We start from the raw sequence: 14,407 nt of genomic DNA, 5'->3' as shown, positions 1-14,407 counted from the left end.
AGGTTTCTCCAAGCCTCAGATTGCTTGAGCAGTCTAAAAATGAAATTAGGGTGACCTAGACATGGGCATTTTTAAAACCCCTCCTGCTGGGCTATCTTCATTCTAGCATGCAGTCCTACTTGTCCTCAGGTCCTCTAAGGCAGGGCCCCTAAGAGTTAGCGAATCACACACTTCAGGCTGACCTTCAGCTGAAGGGTAGCTATGTGAGAAAAGAAATTTCTTAGAGCAGTGAAAACACAGATGATTCTAATTCAGATACCAGATTACAGAAATAAGCAGACATGTGAAAAAGAAACTCTGTGGCCTGTGCTATGGAAGGTACTGTATATACATTATCTCACCTAATCTCCATCCTATGAAGTGTGTATGTTTATCCTCATTTTACTGATGATAAAACTGACGCTAAGATCAGCTATGTAATTTGTCTGAGCCCACATAGCTAGCAAATAGTGCGGCCAACTCTGGGAAATGAATCAAAGAGCTCCTCTGTTACCCACAACGCCCCCTCTCACAAGAGTAAACACCCCAGTCTTCACACTCGCATTCACAAACCATCTCACAAAGCTCTGAGAGCAGAAGGGCAGGCATGAGGGGAAGGCCAGTGGTGATTTCCTAACTGCCTCCCGTTCACAAACACCCCCAGAGATCAGGGTCTGTGGTGATGTCAATAGAGCCTGGGTTCTCATCCCAGCTCTGCAAAAACCTATCCAAGTGTAGTCTAGCTCCAAGCAAAGTGAGGGCAACAGAGGGCAGAGCCAGACTGCTCTTAGAGTAGGGTGACACAGGAAACAGCCTAGGCATTCGTAGCAGACAAGAAGCCTCACTCGATTTTAAAGAAATAGCACTCATAAATGGCAGATCACATTTTTAAAATACTCTCAATTTATCAGTCTCAAAAAAAAACCCCTCCACTTGAAACAACAGGATGAAGATATCATATCTAGTTAACTTTTCTAGTGCCAAATGATACTATCATTATGTTCTAGCCATGTCTGATCTAGAAACAATGCAATGAAAGCTTAATGAAAAAAATCCTTTACATTCACATGAAATTTCCTAATTGAAAAATGAATCCTCCATATTCCCCAAGAAACACACAGGATGCAGGCTATGGTTATTGTTTTAAGAAGCAGATAATCCATATTAATATCTTGTCTTAAGAATTCTTTTTTCAGTTAAACATTTGCCATAACTCAGGGAAATGTTTACATAACTCAGCATCATTCAAAATCAAAATGTATGTACAGTCCAGTCTGAGATCATTTTTACAGCCCTGCTCCTATCAGATGTTCAGACAGATGAAGAAATTTCACACAAAGCCTCTATGCTTAATGAAAATCCATCTCTCCCTCATTCCTCACCTCTGGCTGATCACAACAAAAAGAAGCTTCTCCCTAAAGAAAGCAGGTTGAGTAGGAATGTGGAAAGAGAGCCATAATGTGTATTCAGCCCTCTGCCTGCTGCCGGCTCTCGGGATTTCGCTGGCTTTGAAATATGTATAAGCTAGAGCGACTGTTGTATTATTCATCAAAGATTTATCAGACCTTTCAAATCAATTACACATAGTGACCGTGGGACATTTTTAAATAACAATAATAATAACAAAACGTATAATAAAATAGATTTTTTTTTAAAAAAAATGCTCTCTAGGAAAAGAAAAAAACAGAGAAGAGTTGTTTAAAGTCAATATCTGGGCCTCTAAATAAAAATTGTAGCAAGGTTCTCCATTCCCCAACACTTGGATTTTAAATTAATAATTCAGTCTGCAAGGGCCCCTCCCTCACCTGGGGTCCCTGAGAAGCAGGGGTTACCTATAAAATTTAGGAGATAAACATCGTAACAAACCTCTGAAAAAATCATTGTGGCCCAAAAAGTTTAATTATCCTTTTAAAAAAAGGAAAGGAAAAGAAAACACTCTACTATTCCTTTCCAATCCTAGCTTTTGGTTTTTGTTTGTTAAAGGGAAGAGAACTTGGCAGGTATCCAACACGACTTTCCAATTGCATAGATCATACAGCTGGGATTGCACAAATCTAATTGTACAGATCTGAGGCCCAGCAACGCTGTGACCTAGCCAAGGTCACAGCCAGACAATCATATTCATTACTTTATTCAACAAATAGGTATTGTGTCCCCACTATGTGCTAAGCATTGTCTTAAGTATCACCAGGTATAGTGATAAAATGAAGAACGCTGCCACTGCCCTTTGGGAACCCCGGCTACGAGGACCAATAGGGTGTGTGCCTCCCCCAGTGGTCTGCTCCTGGCCCTGCAGCCAGACCCAGCCCAGGAGGAGGTTTTCACCTGTTGGAGGCAAAAGAGAAAAAACACAGAGAAGGTAGGTTTTCCATGAAGCTGGACGGACTCAACTTTAAAAGATGTCCTTTATCCCGAGACTATCTTCCTTATTTTGTTCTGTTAAAATTTCCTTCCTTTTTATGAAATGATGGTTACAAAAGACAGTAAGGATTTTTTTATGTCCTTTCTTAGAAAACTGATTTTTCTTTTTAAAATGTACTGGTTTATGAAATCCAGGTCTGGGATGCTCTGCTTTACACCACAGTACCCTCTCTCACAGGATTAGCAGATGAAGAGATCCAAGAACACCACAAAAGCAAAGGCAGGAAGCCCCCACCTGGGGGTCAGTTGCAGTGAGCTGGGTTTAGCAGCTATTTCTTCCTATATGTGGAACACCAGCTTGAAAAAGTATGTTAATGAAGTTAATAAAGTGTGTCCCCTGGCTCTGGGACTAACTGTTATTGAGGCTGGAGAGTTGGGCTGCCAAGACTGAGCCAAAAAAACTCTCCTTTTATGAGATGAATTAATTAGTTAATATTTGCGAAGTGCTTGAAAGTGGTAAAGGTTATGTTCATGCCACATACCATCAAGATTAAGGAAATGTGATTAGAACTGAGGGGGATGTGTATCTGCAGAGAAAGCATTTCAAGAAATCTCTAAGGGCTGTGTCATTAACCTAAACATCAATGAGCAAGCGTCTTGTAATTTCCTGGGCCTATTTCCTCCTGAGCAAAAGATCAAGGGCTCTCCAAGTAGCTTCTCTCCTCTCTGAATCTAGAAACAGCAGCAGCCTTGTTCCCATTGTTGGATTTTCCAGCTTAGCTTATCCCAGTTCCAGGCCCTTCTGCCAGAGCAAAGGGGAAGGCAGGAGAAGTGCAGGGCCCGGGCAGTGCGTGGTGAAGCACAGCTTTTTTTCATCCTATGTTGCCAAAAACTGTCACTCGACTCTACTGTGCTCCCAGTGGGAAATGCTTGTACCCAAAATCTGTGTCTTATAAAATTCCTAGAATTGTAACAATAGCGACCATTTATTGAGGGCTTACCAAGCATCAGGCCTTGTGCTAAGTGCTTTCCGCTCATCACGTTATTCCATTCCCACAGCAATCCTGACAAACAGGTGGCATCATCCTCAATTTCTAGTCAAAGAAACTGAGACCTAAAGAGAGTCAGTAACTTGCCCAAGGTCACAGGGCACAGGACTTGAACCAATTTCAAAGCCTTGCTTTTAACCACAACATTGTTCTGCCTTCTGCAAAAGCCCGAAAGCCTAGGGAAAGCAGGCAGGTCTCCTTTTGAGATGAAAAAGAAATCCATCGCAGTGGATGCTGTGATACAGCCGAGGCGCTCGTCTCTGGGGCTGCTGGGAGGGAGGTTTGCTGACAGCTCACAGCTTTGTCGCTCAGCCAAAGTGGGGGCTGCAACCAGCACCCAGTGACTGGCTGATGATGCAAAGGGCTGGTCCTTTTGCCTCAATTTGGGACAACTTTGAAAAGCCTTCCCAGCTTCAGAGAGCACCACGGGATCAGCCGAGGCCTCTGTTGCAACTGCATCCCAGCTGACCTCCCCTTTGCCCAACCCTGCTCTGTGCAGCCCCTCGTGAGTGTTGTTCCTGAGACCACTCCCCAATAAACCACCCGCACACAAATCCATCTCAGGGACTGCACCCCAGGGAAGTCAGAACACAACATTTATAAAAACATATGATTTTATGGTGCTTACTGACTGTTATAACAAATACTATTCTCAAGATTTCTCTATAACAAGGAACTTGTTTGACCCAACAGTCTATAGCTGAAAGTTCCAAATGCCCCCACCTGGCTATAATATTGAAGCAGATGTGCTATAAGAGACCTCCTATCCTTCCTATTAATTATTGATATTCTATTATTGATATTTAGATCATGAAAAGACTCGAGGACAAGATCCTTGCTTTGAATGTGGAAGCTGCTGGATGGAGAAGAGGAATTTAAGCCCAGTGGGGAGAGGCAGGATTTGGGGAAATATAGGACATTTTGTGGAGAAAGACCTCAACTGGTGCCATCATCTTGATGATCACCGCATATCCTTTTTTATCAACAGATCATTTAATCACGAAATGGACAATCTAGAATTCTAGTAGCCACTAGCCAGCCACATATGGCTATTTAAGATTAATTAAATTCAGAAAGTTAAAAATTCAGCTCCTCAGTCACACTAGCCATGTTTCAAATGATAGTAGCCACGTGTGGTTAGTGGCTGCCATACTGGACAGCACAGAATGTGAACATTTCCATCATTGCTAAAATGTTCTATTGGGTAGCACTGATCTAAAACAGAAAACTTTTTGCCCTATTACAGACATTAAAGATCACTGCTTTTAAAGTAATCACTAACAAATGGTCTCCATACTCCTGTGGAACAAGAAGAGTTTTTTGATGATAATTCACATGAGATTCCTCTTCACCAGTGAGTTACTGAGATCAGAGCCACCAGCCCACCAATACAACACTCAACCCAGAACTCAGGCTCAGTGCAAATGGATAGCCCACCTGTCTGTTCAGTTATATCTATAGGAGATGTTGTTAAGAAAGGAGCAAGGTCAGTTTTCTGATATGCATGACCATGAGAAAGAATCCATGAATCTGTGGGGAGAATAACACAGGAGAAGTACTGTTTTCACGTCACAGACAATGGTTGACTAGAGGTGGCAGTCTGTGGACTACTGTGCAGAAAAAAGTTAACATAGCAAGCCTGATGTTAACCTTTGAAAGACCTACTCACAATGATGGCCTTTGGCTGGTGTCTAGAAACTTGGATTTCAGGAAGGTTCCCACCATTCCCAGAACTGATAAGAGTGGCTTATTATGCCTAAGTTGTTTGTACAAACAAAATGTCTTATGCTGAACACATGCTTTCCTTCTGGAGTCTGCAATTTTGGTATGTGACAAGCAGAGGCTGCCTATATGACCCAATAAAAACCGTGGGGGCTGTCTCCAATGAGATTCCCTGGTTGACATTTTTCACATGAGTTGTCACAACTCATTACTGAGGGAATGAAGATTCATCCCGTGTGACTCTGCAGAGGACGCTCGGAAGCTTGCACCTGGTTTCCCCAGGACTCTGCCCCATGTGCTTTTTTTCTTTGCTGATTTGACTTTGCATCCTTTCACTATGATAACTCATCACCATAAACACTACTATACTGAGTCTTGTGCATCCTCCTAGTGAATCATTGAACCTGGGGGTCTTTGTGACCCCAACACAATATTATCTCTCATAGCCAGGTCTCCTAGTCAACTCCATCTGAGCGGGAGAGAGGGATACTGATTCCTGCCCAGAACTCAAGGGAAGGGGCCCAGATGTGCCCTACTGCCTGTGCATGGTTTTTCTAGAAGATCATTTGTTCTTCTCCAGATTAGCGGGTCAATAGTAACCTGGTGACCGCTATCACTTGCACGCCTTAGAACAGGCATTATACCAAGTCCCTTGTACACTCCCCTGAGGTTCATCATGGGATAACAACCAGACATTTCTGTCTGTTGTTCCCTTCCTTCACTCTTAAGAAATATCTTAAGACAGGACTAGGCACAGAAAAATTTCACACACAGAAGTGAATGAAAAATCACCAATTTAATTAGTGGGAGTGATTAATTCTTTGGGTTTACTTACTTAAGGTGACTATAGACTATAGACAAGTTCAAACAACCTCCAGGGCAGCAGTGGCTTATCCAGGCATCTGTAGGGGATCCAGCCCTTTTCCTTTTGGAGGAGGGAGAAACAGTCCTCTCCTACCCTGGGGAATTCCACCTGACAACCTGGACTGGGGATTCTCAATATTCTTTAGAAAGCATCCCCAAAGCTAGATGTAAGGATAAAAGGAACCCCAGACTTATTTTTAAGAACCAATAATTCTGTTCCTCTGAAGAAAGATGACTTTGACATTAGACATATGTGTTGCTTATTTAGCCACATGCCTATTATACTTCAGATGAAAGCTCCTGTCCAGACCTAACTTCACAAACAAAAGTCCTTCTGATGTGACACTATCAATAACAGAAAACTTTCCAACCCCAACTCTTGGTAGCCCATTATAAAATAAAAAGTTCTTTCTGAGTGAACCAATAATGGCCACAATTTATTGGGTGCTTATTAAACCATTTCTGTATACTACCTTGTTTAATTCTTATAATAATGTAATGAGGTTGGTATTATTATCTCCATTTAACAGACATGGAATAGAGCCAGAGAAATAAGGAAACTTGCCCAAGAATGCAAAGCAAGTAAGGAGGGGTATCAGGGCTGAAACTGAGGTCGCCTGACTCCAGAGACAACATTCTCAGCCACTAGTCTAGAAATTGCTCCAGTCACCGGGACCTTGAAGAAAGATTGAAGGAGGCCACAAAATATGCTTCAGCTCTTTCTTTAAAAAACTTTGGGTTGGGGGCCAGCCCAGTGGCCTAGTAGTTAAGTTTGCATGCTCCACTTTGGCAACCCAGAGTTTGCAGGTTTGGATCCTGGGCACAGACCTACACACCACTTATCAAGCCACGCTGTGGTGGTATCCCACATACAAAACAGAGGAAGATTGGCATGGATGTTAGCTCAGCAACAATCTTCCTTAAGCAAAAAGAGGAAGATTGGCAACAGATGTATGTTAGCTCAGGGCCAATCTTCCTCACCAAAACAACCCCATAAAACTTTGGGCTGCTTCTGAGGATATACCAGATTTTCCTGTTCTATAACCTACTTCTAGGAATAAAGTAGCCTGTTGGACAGAAGATGCTAATGCTCTGTGTTACTGGGGCACCCCTGGGTAGTACACTGCTGCTTTTAAATACAAAATAACCCTGAAAGGGTTCCTCCAGCTTTTCAAACTATAGAATTAACAATGTAATTGTTACACTTACATTGTTAAGCCAAATACTTGATCCTAGAAAAGTGAAAACCTGTAACCTTCCCCTCAAGGGGCAGATCACCCTTTGAACTGTCTGTAATCCAATCATCTGAGGCCAATGATGTCACCAACATGGCTACTGGTGACAGAGCAGTTCCCAGAGAAAGAGGTGCATTGTGGGTGGAGCAGATTTTAACAAGGGGTCTGTGGTATGCTGAATTCTAAGAAGGCCCCAAGATTCCCACCCCCTGATGTACACATCTTCTAAGCATTTCTGTGAAAGGATTTCACAGATGTTAGTACTCCCTAAGAGTTGACTTTAAATTAGGAAGATTATCCTGAGTGGGCCTGACCTAATCAGGTGAAACATTTTTAAAAATCAGAGAGAATCAAGGCAGCAGCAGACATCTCCCATTAGCCATGAGGAAGTAAACGGCCATGCTGTGAAGAGCACCATGTGGCAGGCAAGACTGGGCAGTCTCTGGAAGTCCTCAGCTCTACAACCCCAGGAAACCGAATTCTGCCAACAACCAGTGAGCTTAGAAGAGGAGTGGGAGCCTCCAGATGAAAACACAGCCTGGATGACACTTTGATTACAGCTCGTGAGGTCCTGAGCAGGGGATCAGCTAAGCTGTGCCTGTGATACCAAATCTCTTAATCTCAAGTTCATGTGCCTGATGGCAATGAGCCAAACACTGAGACACTGGTCCTTGGAGATGGAGAAAGGTTTATTCGAATTCACCAAAACAAGAAGGTGGGAGCATGAGTTCATTCAAATCTGCTTTAACAAGAGCAGAAAGCAGGGGGTTTTACAGAGCTAAGGGGCTTGGCAGGAGGAGAAACAAAGAGGTCACTCCCAATAAGTGGGCAATCTCACTTCAGGGTGTCAAAAGCTGCTGGGGCCTGGCCACCTGGTGATCACAACCTCCCCAAAGGCATTCTCTTTCTTTTGCAGAACAAGCTCACAAATCCTGAAGACCCAAGCCACCCCTCAAGTTAAAGAAGAAAAGAGCATACTGAACAAGGTCAAAAGGCAATCATGTTCTTATTGAATATCTACAGTAACCCTCAGGTACCCGGCTTCACCTGGACTTCTAACCCAAGGAAACTGCGAGATAATAAAATGTGTGTTGTTTTAAGCCACTAAGCTTGGGGTGATTTGTTACACAGCAACAGTAAACTAATACAGGACCCATCCCAGAAGCACACAATACTGGACGCAGGGGGCTATAGCTCAGGTTTGCAAGCGTCCAGGGTTGTAGCTATAGGAAACAGAAAAGATCTCTGAGTGCCCAGCTCTGAAAATATTCTTTTTCTTTTTCACTTCTATTGGAAGCAGAGGAGCCAGGCAGAGAACTAAAGTGGATGGGGACACGCGCATGCACACATGCACACACACACACACACAATCAGAACCACCCCCTAAGTGTTTGTGAAAGCAGTAATGGTAAAATTTAAAAAATGGTAATTTCTTAAAAACTGGCTCTGAGCTTCACAACTTTTTTCCCTCTGGGTTCATAAAGTACTCTACTTATTCTACCCATTTATCCTTGCAATAACTCTATCCTCACCCCGATTTATAGGTGGGGAACTAAAACCCAGAACTATAGTTAGAATGACCCAGAGCCCTAAAGTAAATTCCAGATGGGCTACAGTACCCCAAACGCTGTCTCCTCTAAGCAATCCCATAACCCTTCAGTGTGTGTGTAAGTGCACGTATATACAATATTTTACTTGCTAGTTCTTCAGGGGGCATTTCCAGTCTGGGTTGCTATCTCAATAGCCTCTTGTTCCCAGCCCAGTCTCCCAGGTTTCAAGAAGTACCCAGCACAGTTGGAGCTAATTACTCAGGGGAGCATACAGGTGTCATTTGATGAAGCAGCAATTCATATATGATAAAATAGGTTTCTGAATTAAAAACAAGGACACCTCAGGGTTAGACAATGGGTCAGAATATTTAAATATTAGAGCCACCCTCAAACCTAAAATATATATTACATACATCCACAGACGTATTTTAAAGATATCCACACATTTAGGGGCTGGCCCAGTGGTGCAGTGGTTAAGTTGACGCACTCCACTTCAGCAGCCCGGGGTGCACAGGTTTGGATCCAGGGCATGGACCTAGCACCACACGTCAATCCATGCTGAGGCGGGGTCCCACATAAAAAAGAGGAAGATTGGCACAAATGTTAGCTCAGTGACAATCTTCCTCACAAAAAAAAAAGAGAAAGAAAGAAAGAAAGAAAAAGACATCCACACATTTATACATTCAACATCATCAGTAAAATCCTTGTTGAAGCAAACCTATGGTCATAGTTTAGGCTCAACAAATACTTGGTAACTAAGGGGTTTGCACACTTATAGACCTGAAAGTAACTCAAAGTTATCAGATTCTCTAAATTCTAGGAGCTGAAAAAACTAATTATTACTTACACAAATAACACTGTCATCATCAATGCATAAAGGAAAATATCATCCATGCATTAAGAATTTACTAGGAAAACTGACATATAAGGAGCACCACCTATGTGCCTGGAACCAGATTAAGTGCTTTGCATAAATCATTCCACTTATTCCCAATAAGAACTCTCCACGGTAAATATTGCTGCTGCCATTTTGCAAATGAGGAAACTGAGATTCAGAGTGGTTAAGTAATTTGCCCAAGAGCACATGACTACTAAGTGCCTCTTGAATAAAGCACACAGAAAAAAAGGCCCAAACCAATAAAAATCCCACTAGAAAGAGCTTCTCTATTATTTTGTTATAGTAAAACTGCATTTCATTATTCTGGCAGAAGGCGTATTTCTAGCCTAATAGACCTGAAGACAAAATAGAACCGACACCCAATTTTACTTGACTATGTAATCAGGTAACTCAAATTATATATTTACAGCCCAGTAGGGGCTATTCTTTCCCTCTGCCCCTATCTTTTTAGGGGGTAGTTTTATTTAGATGGAACTTCTTTATATGAAAAGTATTTTGGAGCTTAAAGGGATGTAAGAATTACAGAGAAGCTGCAATTTGATGGGAGAAGTGAAGTAGTAATAGGAGAAGCTGTAACAATCATAATTATTGTTGTTACTATTAATGCACTATTTTAAGCACTTTATATGATGTAACTCATTTTATCCTCATAGCAATTCTATGAGAAAATTATGATCATTCCCATTTTACAAGTGAAGAAACTGAGGCACAAAGAATTACATAACTTGCCCAAGGTCATATTGAGCAAATGGAAGAACCAACATTCAAACTCCAGAGTATGGATGCTTAACTACTAAGAATTACGAGGAATTAAGGGGCCTCCTGGCTTTTCTTCACCCCCTACCCCTCCACAGCACAAGGACTCAACTCTTTCCTCTGTTAAGGGATGACAATGATTAAAGAAGGGAAGCTGGTTTTGAATAGGATTCCATGTTATGAGATGCAGTCTGGTGTATTTTGTTGCTCAAGGAAAACTGTTGTACCCTCACTCCACTGCAGCTTCCAACCAGACACTACCCTCCCTTTCCCATCCCAGTCAAATGGATCTGTCCTGTCTCTGAGTTAAAGCAGCAAAGTCTGCTGATGGCACAAAGCATGCGGCTCACAGCCACTGCATCTGCATTGTAACAGAGACCTTCAAATACTGCTTGAACATAATGCGACAACAGTAATCATAGAATTGCAGGCACCAGGGCAGGTTTGCAGAGCTGCATTAAGAACAGAGGGTCTCCGGAGAAATCCTTCCAATTAACGGCACCCTGAACGATACTGAGTCGTGTGTACTATGTAATATACAGTATTATAAATATGCAAATATATGGCATTATAAACTAATAGCAATGAACTTTTAGCCTTAAATAAAAGTAAGTTAACCTTAAAATGTACACTGAAGATTCAGAATTAGATGGGCAGATCCAATTCATGACTATAAAAAGTAGCCGAAATTATAAGCTCCTCTAGAAATTTTTGAAATTAGGATAAAGTCTTATTAATACAGCAAAATTTAGGTGAAGATATTTCACTCTGTTCATCCCTGGCCCTGAAACCCTAAGATGTACACTTGGTTCACACCTTAAGAACATCCAGGCAAACAAATATCAGTCGAGACATTTCCATGTAAAGGGGGCACATCGACAGCATCAGACACAAAGATGACGGCAGAATCACCAACGCTCGGATCTGGACAACCAACCCATGCTGAGGCTGGTTTTCCCGCTCTGCTTGTGTTTGAGCTGTGAACTTGAACTGTGAAGGCTACTGCCACGGGCACTTCAGGAAGGGGCACTGAGCTGGATATTGGGAGACTTAGGATCTAATTGCATCTCTACTATTAACTAGCTTCACAAATTTGGGCAAATCACTTATCACCTTGGGCCCTCACTTCCCTTTTCTGGTAAACGAGAGAATCCCTATGATCTCTACTGGCTTGAAAACTCCATGATTCAGGACCAAACCATTGCTCCATGCAACAACATGAATTAAACTCACAAACTCAGTGTTGAGCGAAGGAAAATGGACACAAACAAGCTCATTCTGCGTGGTTCCCCTTATATATATAAAAGAACAGACAAAATCATCTATCTTGTTAGAAGTTGGATAGTGTTATATTTGCAAGAAGTTAGTGGGGAAAGGCTCTGGGGTGCTGGTAATTTCTTCATCTTGGTACTGGCTAAACGGGTGTGCATACTTGGTGACAATGCACTGAATTGTACACATATGATTGGCACACTTTTCTGTACACATGTTATGCTTCATTAAAAAGTTGTTTTTTAAAAAATGTGAAGGGAGATCTCATCAAGATGGCAGCGTAAAGCAGACTCTGAACTCATCTCCTCCCATGAACACAACCAGGTTACAACTATTTTTGGAAAAATTATCCTGGAGAGAAAACTGAAAACTGGATAAAAAGAACCCCCACAACAAGTGACAGTCCTGACTAAGGCAGAAGAGGCAGAAATTCCTGCTGGAGAGGAAAAAAGCCACCTTTGGGAGCAGCAGAGCTTCTCAGCTGGCCAGGCGGGAGCCACCTATAGGGACCTGAAATTGGCCACCCCAAGATATGTCTCTTTGGCATCAGAATTATTTGAGGCTGATTGCTTTTGATAAACTGGGACAGGGAAGGAGGCTCTGAAGAATGGAACTTGCCCTTTGTTAGGACACTAACATTTGTAAGGTAAATCTCTATCTGTAAAAGGTGCCTCCCTCTCTGTACCAGGAAGAAGAAAGGAGATGACCTTCTCTCTGGAAACTCTTAATCAATACCAAAGGCAAGGACTTAAATCTGCATTTTATTGTGCTTCTCTGGTAACCTCCTGTAACTGACTTCCCTCCCCCTCCCAACGTTGGCATTTCTTTAAGGATTAAGCATCTTTCCTTAGGCTAGGAACTGATTGCTGTGCTCACCTGTGACTGCCCAGCTCCAGACAATCGACTTGCCTCCTGCTACACCCACCGAGATAGCATATCACTACCTGCTGTGTCCATCAAGCGCAGTGACGACAGGGCAATCTTGTGACTATTGTGGGAGGGACATTTCAATCACATGTGAAACACCCTGTTTGGGGGTATATAACCACTATGTGCACCCCACTTCTTCAGTGCCCTTTCTTCCTTCGGGAAGAAAGGCCCCAGGCCATGGTTCCTCATAAAGCTTTGTTTAATTTTCTCTTGCTATTCTGTCTCATGAGAATTTAATTCGTTCTCCGGCCAGACGAATCCACATTTGGGAAGAGGAAATGTCTTCCTCCCCTACACACTCTAAGGTATGCAGCCCTCCTGGGAGGAGTGAGGTCCAGAGCGGGGGCAATACTGCTATAAGCATCCTTTGGACTCAGCCCAACTGAGACGGGGGTCTTACTGTCTGGCTTTGCCGGCTATTAACTGCAGTGAGGATACCCCCAGAAAAGCTATTGGCTGAAAGTTGAAAAGACCCAGGTTTTAAAGGACCCACACACAAACTCACTCATTGCAGCAACCTAAAATCACCAGAGAAAAGGCTGACAGTCCTTTGGTGAAACGAGACTCACCTGGTGGGTTCTGGGGGCATCTTGGTGAGAGGAGGGAACCTCTCCGGAGACTGACACATTGGTGGGGGCCATTGCTCTGAATTGGTCCAGGCATGCTGACACAGACCTCAGTGGGCATCATTGAGGTGTCTCCCTTGGCCTATTAGCCCAGGGGTCTGCCACGCCCACTGGAGCACAGATTTAACTCAGTTCAGCCAGGGCAGGCAACCTGCCCTAGGTACTGGCCCCACCTAACAGCAAGCCCTCAGGCTACTTTTCAGCCTGCATTGACTGGGTGCCTTGATCCTCTACAGGCAGGCAAGGGTGTCTGCCTCTGTGGGGCAGGGCTTGTGTGAGGACAAGGTGAACTGTGGTGGGCATTGGTGGAGAGGTGGGGGCCTCTGCAGTGCGGTGTCAGGGTATGCTCCAGGGGGTTGAGAAGTTTGCACAGACCAGGACTGTGCTGACAGTGTGTGTGGTCCTGTGGGGGGGTGAGGCTTATCAGCAGCAGAAGACTTGTGCTTCACAAATAACCATAAAAAGGATCAGCCCCACCTTCCAAAGCCTGAAACAATTGAGTGCTCCCATGCCAAGGGCCAGCCCCATTCAGCTGCACTCCTAAGAGAACAGACAACAGCCTTGTAGGCCTGACGCCTATACCAACTGTAAGCCCCTGAGCCTAGCAACCAGCTACACTGGGTACCAACCCAATTAAGAGGAAAACTGCAATAGGAGTGTGCTGATAGACTTTGTAGCCAATGGTGCTGAGGCTCCCCAAACCAGATTTACAAACAGCTGGCCAGGGAAGGAAAGACTAGATTCCCTCGTACCTGCAGTAAGAGCAATCCTGCCACAGCAGAAAGACACAAGTAGCCCACAAAGGGGTCACTTCTGGATCTTCTGGACTGGTGACCAGAAGGAAGCACACTGCTGGGCCTCATAAGCCATCTCATACATAAGGCCACTTCTCCAAGATCAGGAGACATGGCCAACTCACCTAATACATAGAAATAAGCACAGAGAAAGAGGCATAATGAGGAGACAAAGGAATACTATCCAAGCAAGGGAACAAGACAAAACCCAAGAAAAAGGACTAGATGAAACAGAAACAAGCGACCTACTCAACAAAATGTTCAAACAAAATATCATGAGGATGCTCACAGATATGGGGAGGAGACTGGAAGAACACAGTGAGCTCATCAGCGAAGAACTGGAAGATAGAAAAAAAAAACAATCAAAAATG

Source organism: Equus przewalskii, chromosome 7, assembly GCF_037783145.1.
Source record: "Equus przewalskii isolate Varuska chromosome 7, EquPr2, whole genome shotgun sequence".
NCBI classification, from domain to species: Eukaryota; Metazoa; Chordata; class Mammalia; order Perissodactyla; family Equidae; genus Equus; species Equus przewalskii.
The sequence above is the reverse complement of the archived record's forward strand: the minus strand, read 5'-3'. Positions refer to the sequence as shown.